The sequence below is a fragment of the Tenrec ecaudatus genome, chromosome 9, assembly GCF_050624435.1.
Source record: "Tenrec ecaudatus isolate mTenEca1 chromosome 9, mTenEca1.hap1, whole genome shotgun sequence".
NCBI classification, from domain to species: domain Eukaryota; kingdom Metazoa; phylum Chordata; class Mammalia; order Afrosoricida; family Tenrecidae; genus Tenrec; species Tenrec ecaudatus.
In genome coordinates, this window is record NC_134538.1 from 81830672 (window position 1) to 81840141 (window position 9470).

The 9470-nt window shown below is 45.6% G+C and overlaps 1 pseudogene; it reads left to right on the forward strand.

Moving 5' to 3' along the window:
* Positions 1-5754: 5754 nt before the first annotated feature.
* LOC142456421 (protein tyrosine phosphatase type IVA 1 pseudogene) lies at positions 5755-9114 on the forward strand (annotated as a pseudogene).
* Positions 9115-9470: the final 356 nt, after the last annotated feature.

Consider the following 9470-nt stretch of genomic DNA (forward strand, 5'->3'; position numbering starts at 1 on the left):
ATTATCCTGATCAGGTCTCATTTATTAAGTAAAAGGCTACAGCTTATATAGGCCAGGGAAAGGGAAACATGACGCAGGTGTTTCCCTGAGAATAAATGGGGGAAGCAAGCTGCAGGTGTTTCCCTGAGAACAATGACCACAGAAAAAACAGTTCCTATGGAAAGTTACAGAGCTCAGGCAATAAAGATCAAGACAATGGCCAGGTCTCATGGCTCCAGACAGGCAAGGTTATGACCGGGCCTCATGGCTCCCAACAATCTAGTTCAGAAGAAACAAAACCCACATGAAAGAAGCCCACCAGATTGTGTGATCAAGAGGTGCCGAAGGGATCAGTTATTAGGCATCAAAGAATAAAAAATCATATTGTGTGCTCATCTCCTTAATTCAATTGTTGAAGACAAATGGGTGGATAAGCAAATGTGGCGAAGAAAGCTGATGGTGCCCGGCTATCAAAAGATATAGCATCTGGGGTCTTAAAGGCGTGAAGGTAAACAAGCAGCCATCTAGCTCAGAAGCAACAAAGCCCACATGGAAGAAGCACACCAGCCTGTGCGATGAGGAGGTATCAAAGGGATCAGGTATCAGGCATCATCAGAACAAAAAAAAAAATCTTATCATAGTGAATGGGGGAGTTGCGGAGTGGAGACCCAAAGCCCAGTTGTAGGCCACTGGATATCCCCTTGCAAAAGGGTCTAGAGGAAGATATGAGTCAGTCAGGGTGCGATGTGGCACCAATGAAGAATACAGCTTTCCTCTAGTTCCTAAATGCTTCCTCCCCACCCCCACCGCAGCTCCTCCCCCTCCACATACACACTATCATGATCCGAATTCTACCTTGCAAGTCTGGCTAGACCAGAGGATGTAAACTGGTACAGATAGGAACTGGAAACACAGGAAATCCAGGACAGATGAATCCTTCAGGACAAGTGGTGCGAGTGGCGATACTGGGAGAGTAAAGGGAGGGTAGGTTGGAATGGGGGAACCTATTACAAGGATCTACATGTGACCTCCTCCCTGGGGGATGGACAACAGAAAAGTGGGTGAAGGGAGACGTCAGACAGTGTAAGACATGACAAAATAATTTATAAATTATCAAGGATTCATGAGGGAGCGGGGAGCAGGGAAGAAGGGAGAAAAAATGAGGACCTCATGCCAGGGGTTTAAGTGGAGAGCAAATGTTTTGAGAATAATGAGTGCAAGGAATGTACAAATGTGCTTTACACAATTGATCTATGTATGGATTGTGATAAGAGTTGTATGAGCCCCTAATAAAATGATTAAAAAATATATTTCCAGGCCGCAATCTTTTTTTCCCAAGATGTTCTTCTTTTTCTTTAATCATTTTATTGGGGGCTCATACAATTCTTATCACAATCCATACATACATCCATTGTGTCAAGAACATATGTACATTTGTTGCCATCATCATTCTCAAAACATTTGCCTCTACTTGAGCCCTTAATATCTGCTGCTCATTTCCCCCCTCCCTCCCCAATTCCCCTTACCTCATGAACCCTTCATCATTCATAAATTATTATTACTTTGTCATACATTACACTGTGCGACATCTCCCCCGCCTTCATCTCTGCTGTCCCTCCCCCAGGGAGGAGGCTACACATAGATTCTTGTAATCAGTTCCCCCTTTCTACCCCATATTCTCTCCACCCTCCAGGCATTGCCACTCTCACCACTGGTCCTGAAGGAGTCATCTGTCCTGGATTCCCTGTGTTTCCAGTTGCTATCTGTACCAGTGTACATCCTCTGGTCTAGCCAGATTTGTAAGGTAGAACTGGGATCATGATAGTGGAGGGGGAGGAAGCATTTAAAAACTAGAGGAAAGTTATATGTTTCATCGTTGCTACCCTGAACCCTGACTTGTTCATCTCCTTCACACAACCTTTCAGTAAGGGGTGTCCGGTTGGCTACCAATGGGCTTTGAACCTCCACTCTGCAGTCACCCACATTTTTTTCTTTTTTTTCACCCACATTTTTAATGATATGATTTTTTTGTTCCTTGATGCTTAATACCTGATCCCTTCAACAGCTCGTGGTCACACAGGCTGGTGTGTTTCTTCCATATGGGCTTTGTTGCTTCTGAGCTAGATGGCCACTTGTTTATCTTCAAGCCTTTAAGACCCCAGACACTATATCTTTTGATAGCCGGGCACCGTCAGCTTTCTTCACCACATTTGCTTATGCACACGTTTGTTTTCATTGATCATATCAGGGAGGTGGGCACCCATTGATATGATTTTTACTTATTTGATGTCTGATAACTGTCCCTTCTGCACCTTGTGGTCAGACAGGCTGATGTGCTTCTTCCATGTGGGCTTTGATGCTTCTGAGCTAAATGGCTGCTTGTTTATCTTCAAGCCTTTAAGACCCCAGACGCTATATCTTTTGATAGCCGGGCACCGTCAGCTTTCTTCCCCACATTTGCTTATGCACACATTTTTCTTCAGCAATCGTGTCGGTAAGGTGTGAATCCTGGAAAGCCAATTTAATAGAACAAAGTGTTCTTGCTTTGAGTAAGTGCATAAAACAATGTACTGAAGATAGTATCAGGAAAGGCAGAAATTGCAGTTCTTCCATCCTTAGAGTTCTGCTCCCCAGGCTGAAAGTGGTGACCATATGGACAGAGTATTCTGGGACAGAACAAAAGCCAAGCTAAAAAGCTGAAGTTAAATTAAACCAGTGATGACGGAGTAGCTGAGTTCGAATTGATGAGATGGCAGTGAGTTTGTAGTTGTTGAAGAGCAACCAGAAGGGCTGATTACCTCAGAAGCAAGGTGTGTGAAACAGAAAGGTTATTCTCCAGGTTATTATATGCCATATTATATGCCAACCTTAAGGTGCTGCTTGCTAGCACATGATCAATGACCACACACTTGGAGGCCAACTGCTGAAAGGTTATCTCCCTGAGGGTTATCAGCCATCTAGAGCAATCAGACCCTATAGTCTGTCCCACCTTAAGTAGGGACCACTCCCTTCTGATAAGGATAATGGATTGTTCCCCTGAAGGAGAGCCCAAACTAAGGTCAAGCCAACTCAGGGAGGACCAAGGTTAGGCTGCCATCTTGACTCTAGAGTCCACTCATCTTGTCCCATGTGTGCCCTCAGTGCTGTTAGGCAGCTTAGCCTAGGGAATTGGAAAATCCATTTACGCATGCCCAGGAGAGCCAGCATAGGACAAAGCTGGATTTCCCCCCCAGTGGGCTCGGATGGGTGATACACCTGGAGCAGCTCACCTGAACCAGGTGATTGCAATTCAGCCAATGGGATCGACCTGCGGTCGTTCACCACACCTCCCCCGGGAACCATTGAAAAGGGAGGGACCGGAAGGGAGAGGGCTGGTCTGGTGGTCTTCGTGGAAGGAGAGAGATCCTTGCGTGACCTGGGGCAGTCTCTGCCAGGCCGCATGGTCAAAGGAATCCTATGGGTGCTGCGTAAAACCTGAAACTTCTTTTAACTCTCATTAAATTCACTTGGATCATGAGCCCAGCTTCGGCGTGAATTCTTTCTCATTTGGAGCCAAGGACCGAGGTTGGAATCTAGCCAGAGAGAGAGAGACCTAACAGTGCTTCCCCTTCCTATTGCGTGTACACCCCTAGCTCGTCCCCCTCCTGTTGCACCTGTGCCTATTATATAGCCCCTTCCTGTTACGATGTAATTAGGGGGCCTTATACATCCCCTGAATGTATATAGGCCTTAATTGGAAATATATCCTCTCTCACAGATCTGGCTGCTGAGATCATGGCTATCCAGGAGGTGAGCTATTGAATGCTTTATCTTTTCTGATGTCTCTTTAATTTTACCCCTCAATGTCACAGCCACCCCATTTGATTGTGGGTGCTGGTACCCCACAGCAAGGAACCTTGTTCACTGGGTACTCCATCTTGTTGGGAATTATAAATTTTAAAAGAAGTTTTTGATTCTATAGGAAGGTACTGTCAGGTTAGAAGCAAGATAACTTTGAAGTGGTGAAAGGGTGTGAAAGTGTTGAGTACAGATTAGTAGATAGTACGCATAAGCACACCTGCACTCAGTTTATCTGCTGGCTAATCTAAGAGTGCATTGTGGTACTCTAAGGGTAGAAACACAGGGAACCATAGTAGGGCCAAAGAAGAGAGTAGAGTGTGAGGAGAAGAGAGTTCCCAACAAATCATCACATGTCTGGTAGGCGCAATTGTACAGTGATAATAAGTAAAGATTATAGTAAAGTCATAGAGAGCATGAGAAGTAGGGGAGAGAGTCAAGTAATGGACTCAGACACAATTCATGGTAGCATGCTCACCTCAGCCCCGCTTGGTGGTCCTTGTGCGGGGGGGGGCAGCCATGAGAGCTGGAGAGAGCCTTGAGAGCGAGAGCAGGAGAGGCCCCCCCTTTATTGCTAACCAAGGGTTATATCTCATTAGGGGGACATGATCACAGGTAACCACACATCACAGGAAGGGGCAGTACAATAGGCATACACATTGTAGGAAGGGGATGTATGATAGGCATAAGCATAACAGGAAGTAGATGAGCTAGGGGTGTGTTCATAGGAATGGGAAGGTCTAGGGGTATACATGTGACAAGATGGGCAGACCCTAGGTTCATGATGGCAGCCTAATCTTGGTCATCCTTGGGCAGGTTTGACCACTCCTGTGTCTTCTACAAGGAAGCAAACAACTACTATCCTTATCAGAAGGGAGTGGACCCTACTTGTGGGATAAACAGTGGTGTCTTGCTTGCTCTAGGTGGCTGATAGCTCATAGGGAGAATAGCCCCTGATCTATTCTTGATGACCTCCAAGTGTACAGTCATTCGCAAGCAGCTAAGTTTGGCATATATTTGGGGGAGACAACTTGGGAGAAATCCTTCTGTTTCCCACAGTAGGGCTGTGTCATTTCTTCCCAGAAGCGTGTTTCTTTGTAGCTCTCAGTTGTTTCAGTAGTCTCTGTGCTACGTCCTCGACAAGATGGAGTGGCTGCTATGAGTGGCTCAAATATGAGTGATTCTGAGGATGGCACAGGATCAGATAGTGTTTCATTCTATTGGACACAGGGCCACTATGAATCAGAACGGACTTGAGCACCTGTCTAGTCAGATTATATCTAATCAGACTTTCCTCCCCAATACTTCAAACCCAACTTTGATAGACCGGGAAGCAAATTACCGCCTAATTTTTTCCCTTGACTTTTGCAGACTTGTTTTGAATTCCTGATGCTCCGTTCTTGGGTGTCTCTTTCAGGGATCTAGAAAGTTAAGTGCATGAGACAAAGTGATACCTGGGCCTGGGGATTAACCTGAATGCAGATGAACCCTCCTTCCTAGCCAGCAAAACCCACTGTTCAGTAGGATAGTTTATAAAGATAACATGTCTTTTTCCTGTCCCTTTCCAATACCCTCCATATGTTCCATTTCTCTTTCTTTTCCCTATTCAAACAAAAGAGAATCACTGAGTCCCTTGGCTTTGGTTTCTTTGCTCCTAACCCATCTGAGATTCAGGTCTGTGTTCCAAGGGAAACTGACGTATGGCTGTTGGGAATGCATTGGAATCAGCCGGCTCACTCCAGCGGCGGCCGCCGCGCGGTGACGTCACAGGAGGGCGGGCACTCATCGGCCACGGAGTCGTAGCGACGGCCTGTGATTGGCTCCAGAAGTGCCGGGTATTAAAACGGACGCTTGTGACGCAAGAGCGCTGCAGCGCCCCTATTGGCTACTTTCAACGGGGCGGCTACGCGCCGCGCTGTCGTCGGAGCCGCCCACTGCGCGGTAGAGCCGGGGTGCCGCCGCGGTCTTCACGGCTGCAGCTGCCGCCGCGTGTGCCGCCCGATGCGCTCAACAGTCAGGCCACAGCCGGCGATGAGAGAACGCGCTCCTCGGCGCCGTGGGATCCGTGGCCACACGTTCATGGCGTTCCGGAAGGACAGCGGAGATTACTGCCAGGCCCAGCCCGACCTCTGTGCGGCCTAGTGAACTGTGGAGATTCCTGACGGCTCCACCCGGAAGCCGCGCAAGAGCGGTTCACGTGCACACAAACGTGTTGTTGCCCTGAAATGCGCACGGCCATTTGCAAGAATTCTGACCTGGATGGGGCAACCCTCCACCCCCCACCCCCACCGTGCACTTCCCTCCTGTTGCCTCAGGACTGCTGCATTAGGGAATTGCTGCTGCTGCTTTAAAGCAGTTCGTTCATTTTCCATCGCTACGAACAGAACATCATTCTCAGAGCATGAGAACTTCAACTGGAGTATTATGAAATAGACTTCGATTTCTTCTCATCATTTCTGTATTTGCCTTTAAAAAATTGTTTTTCATTAACTGGGTGTTTTTTCTTTTTCATTAACATGGCTTGAATGAACCACCCAGCTACTGTGGAAGTCACGTACAGAAACGTGAGATTTCTACACACAACCCGACCGTTAAACAAATTTATAGAGGAACTTAAGCAGTATGGCGTTACCACAATAGTAAGAGTATGTGGAGCAACATACGCCCCCTGCTCTTGTGGAAAAAGAAGGCATCCGTGTTCTCGATTGGCCTTTTGACGATGGGGCCCCACCGTCCAACCAAATGTTGACAACTGGTTAAGTCTTGTAAAAATGAAGTTTCGGGAAGAGCCTGGAGGTTGTATAGCTGGGCACTGGGTTGCAGGACTGGGGAGAGCTCCGGTGCTTGTTGCCCTGGCACTGAGTGACGGGGGCATGAAATGTGAAGATGCAGTACAGTTCATAGGACAGAAGCGTCGTGGAGCTTTTAATAGCAAGCGGTTTTTTGTATTTGGAGAAGTATCGTCCTAAAATGCGGCTGTGCTTCAAAGTTCCCAGTGGGCATAGGCACAACTGTTGCATTCAATAAAACGGCCCCCTGATGGTATTGCTTGGGAAGTAGTACTTGAGTCAGGACCTAATGTGTCAGGCCTGTTTACCAACATGTTAGCTTGGTGACTAAGTAATAAAACTGCCATAAGAGTACTGAGAGAAGTTTTACCAGGCTACACGCGTGACCGAATTGGCAACCTCCATATTTGGGTTAAGATCAACCTCTCTGGACACTTAGCAAAAGTGTCTTGCTGTTCAGCATTTAAAATATGCTTATCATTTATCCCAATTGATCTGTCGGAAATCATACCGTATTCTTTTCAAACTAGTCTCAGGCCAGAATCTTATCAATATGTAAGACTTTAGTGAGATTAGGTGCCAAAATACTTAGCAAAATATTTATGTATTTTTAGGGTAATACAGAACTGGAGAAAAATTTCCTAGGAACTATGAACATTCTAGACCTTAGGTGGTTTATTCTTTCAGTCATTTCAAATATTGAAAGTAGGACTTAAATAGTTACTTACTGGTTCATTTTTTGTTTATACTCTCATGGTCGTACCAGATACAGCCAGTTTGAGCAACCATTGGTTTTTGCTGAATTGTTCCCTCGTCTCACAATGATCATTTAATGTCACTTTGTGCCTTTATGGAAACTTTCATTTTGAAAAAAAAATACATTGTACAGAAACACATGACTTCAATGTCTTCAGCCCTTCCCTCCCTGCCAAAAAAACCCCCTTACATTTAATTTAATGGTTTACTTTGAGGTACAACCTAACAGAAGGCCTGAAAAAATAATGGAAGGGGCTATCAAATCCCCTTTATCTTCAGCAGATCATGTAGACTATGCTCTTTAGTAGTGTATTTAAAAGGTGGAGATGCTTTGTTTTTGTATCTAAAATCTTAGTCATGAAATTTCTGAAATTCTTGTCATGGTTTTCCTATCAGTTGGAAGCTGTTTGCTTTTTGTTGGAAGTGTGACTTTTTCCCTCTTCTTTCCAACCTCTCTTGCAAAAAAGGGGGGGGAAGGTTCCAGTGAATTGAGCAGACTCTCAGAGCTGTGCAACTTAATAATTGGACACTTGGTCATTTGTTTTGTTATGTAATCAATAAGATGGTGACGTGCTAAATGTTAGTTCAACTTTACATTCATATGTATGTCTAGAATGTGTGATTATAGTTCTGTGGGAGAAATAATCTGTCAGTGTTCACCTAGTTGTGAGAGCTTAAACATCTAAATAAATAATAAAATGCAAAACAAAAAAATAAATGCAAAACAAATAAAAAGAAGGCATTTGGCCACCCGGGAGGTATACACTCCCTAGAGCAACCAACAACCAACCATCTTAAGATTAAAGGACAACATCTACCCAGAGATGATGCTCAGGGAATAGGAAGGGTCAGGAAAGGAGGAGTGGAAACTGGAAACCCAAGGAAGAAAGGGGAAGAGAGCTGTTACATTATTGGCATAACAACCAATGTCACCAATCCAAATGGGTATGAATTGTTGCATAGAAAACCAATTTGCTCTGAACTTTCACCCAAATCACAAAAGAGTTTTTGTTTTATTTTTAATGCATTTGGCTCCACTGAGTTTCTTTTTTCACATACAACAAGAAATACAGAGGAAGGATTTTGCTCTTCAGGGTCAGAACCCCGTGGCTATCCGACTTCTGAGTTAGCAGCTCTGACAGTCTTCTCTGCCTTCCCATCATGGTTGAAATGGCCGTACTGGCTTCCAGCTTCCCATTCTCTCCACCGTTTCAGTCAGAAAGGTGGGTGTACCTGATACTGCAGGTACACTCACAAAGTCAATTCTGACTCACAGTGGTCCTCTGGAACACAATAGAATTACTACTGTAGGTTTCTAAGGCTATACATCTTTACGAAGCAGGAAGCCTCATCTTTCTCCTGAGGAGCAACTGGTGGGATGGTACCACCAACCTTGTGGTTAACAGCCTAATGGAAAACCCACTAGGCGATCAGCTCCTGTCAGTACTCTGTAGATACCATTTTTCATAGATGCTGGCCCAACTTCAAATTGCTAGCACCAGAGCCTTCGTGCCTGAACACTCTCTCTGTCCTCCTTGAGCTTTATTTGCACACACACACACACACACACACAAACACACCATGCCCCTGGGAGCGACCCTCAAGCAATAATGGGAGTTGGTAAAGGATCCTGCTCCCTTACCCTCTGGAGACTGGGTGGTTGCTGCAAAACTATGTTCGGCACTGTCTCCCAGTCTAGTAACTGCTGTTCCACACTGGGTTCTTGTTTGATGGCACTTCCTCCTTTGACTTCTTTCCCTGTCTTACATGCAGGAACATTGCCCAAATAAACTACTGATCATAAAATCCTTGTTTCAGGGTCTGCTCCTTGGAGAACCCACCTGGGGTTGGGGTGGATGACAGCAGCTGAAAGGCTTTCTCCTCTAACTGCTGGCTTTTGCTGTGGAAGAAACTTTTTACCAAAAACTCTCATACAGACTCCCCTTGAAGCAACTTGGCCCAAAGTTGGTCCCATGGGCACTCGCCACTGCAGGAGAGGCTGGGAAGCAAGCATCTGGGTGAGGAGAAGGGGTTAGCAGTAACTAGGGTGAGCCAATATGTCAGGAGTGAGCTTGGTGGCAAGGGACAGAAAACCCAAAGCAAGAGTAG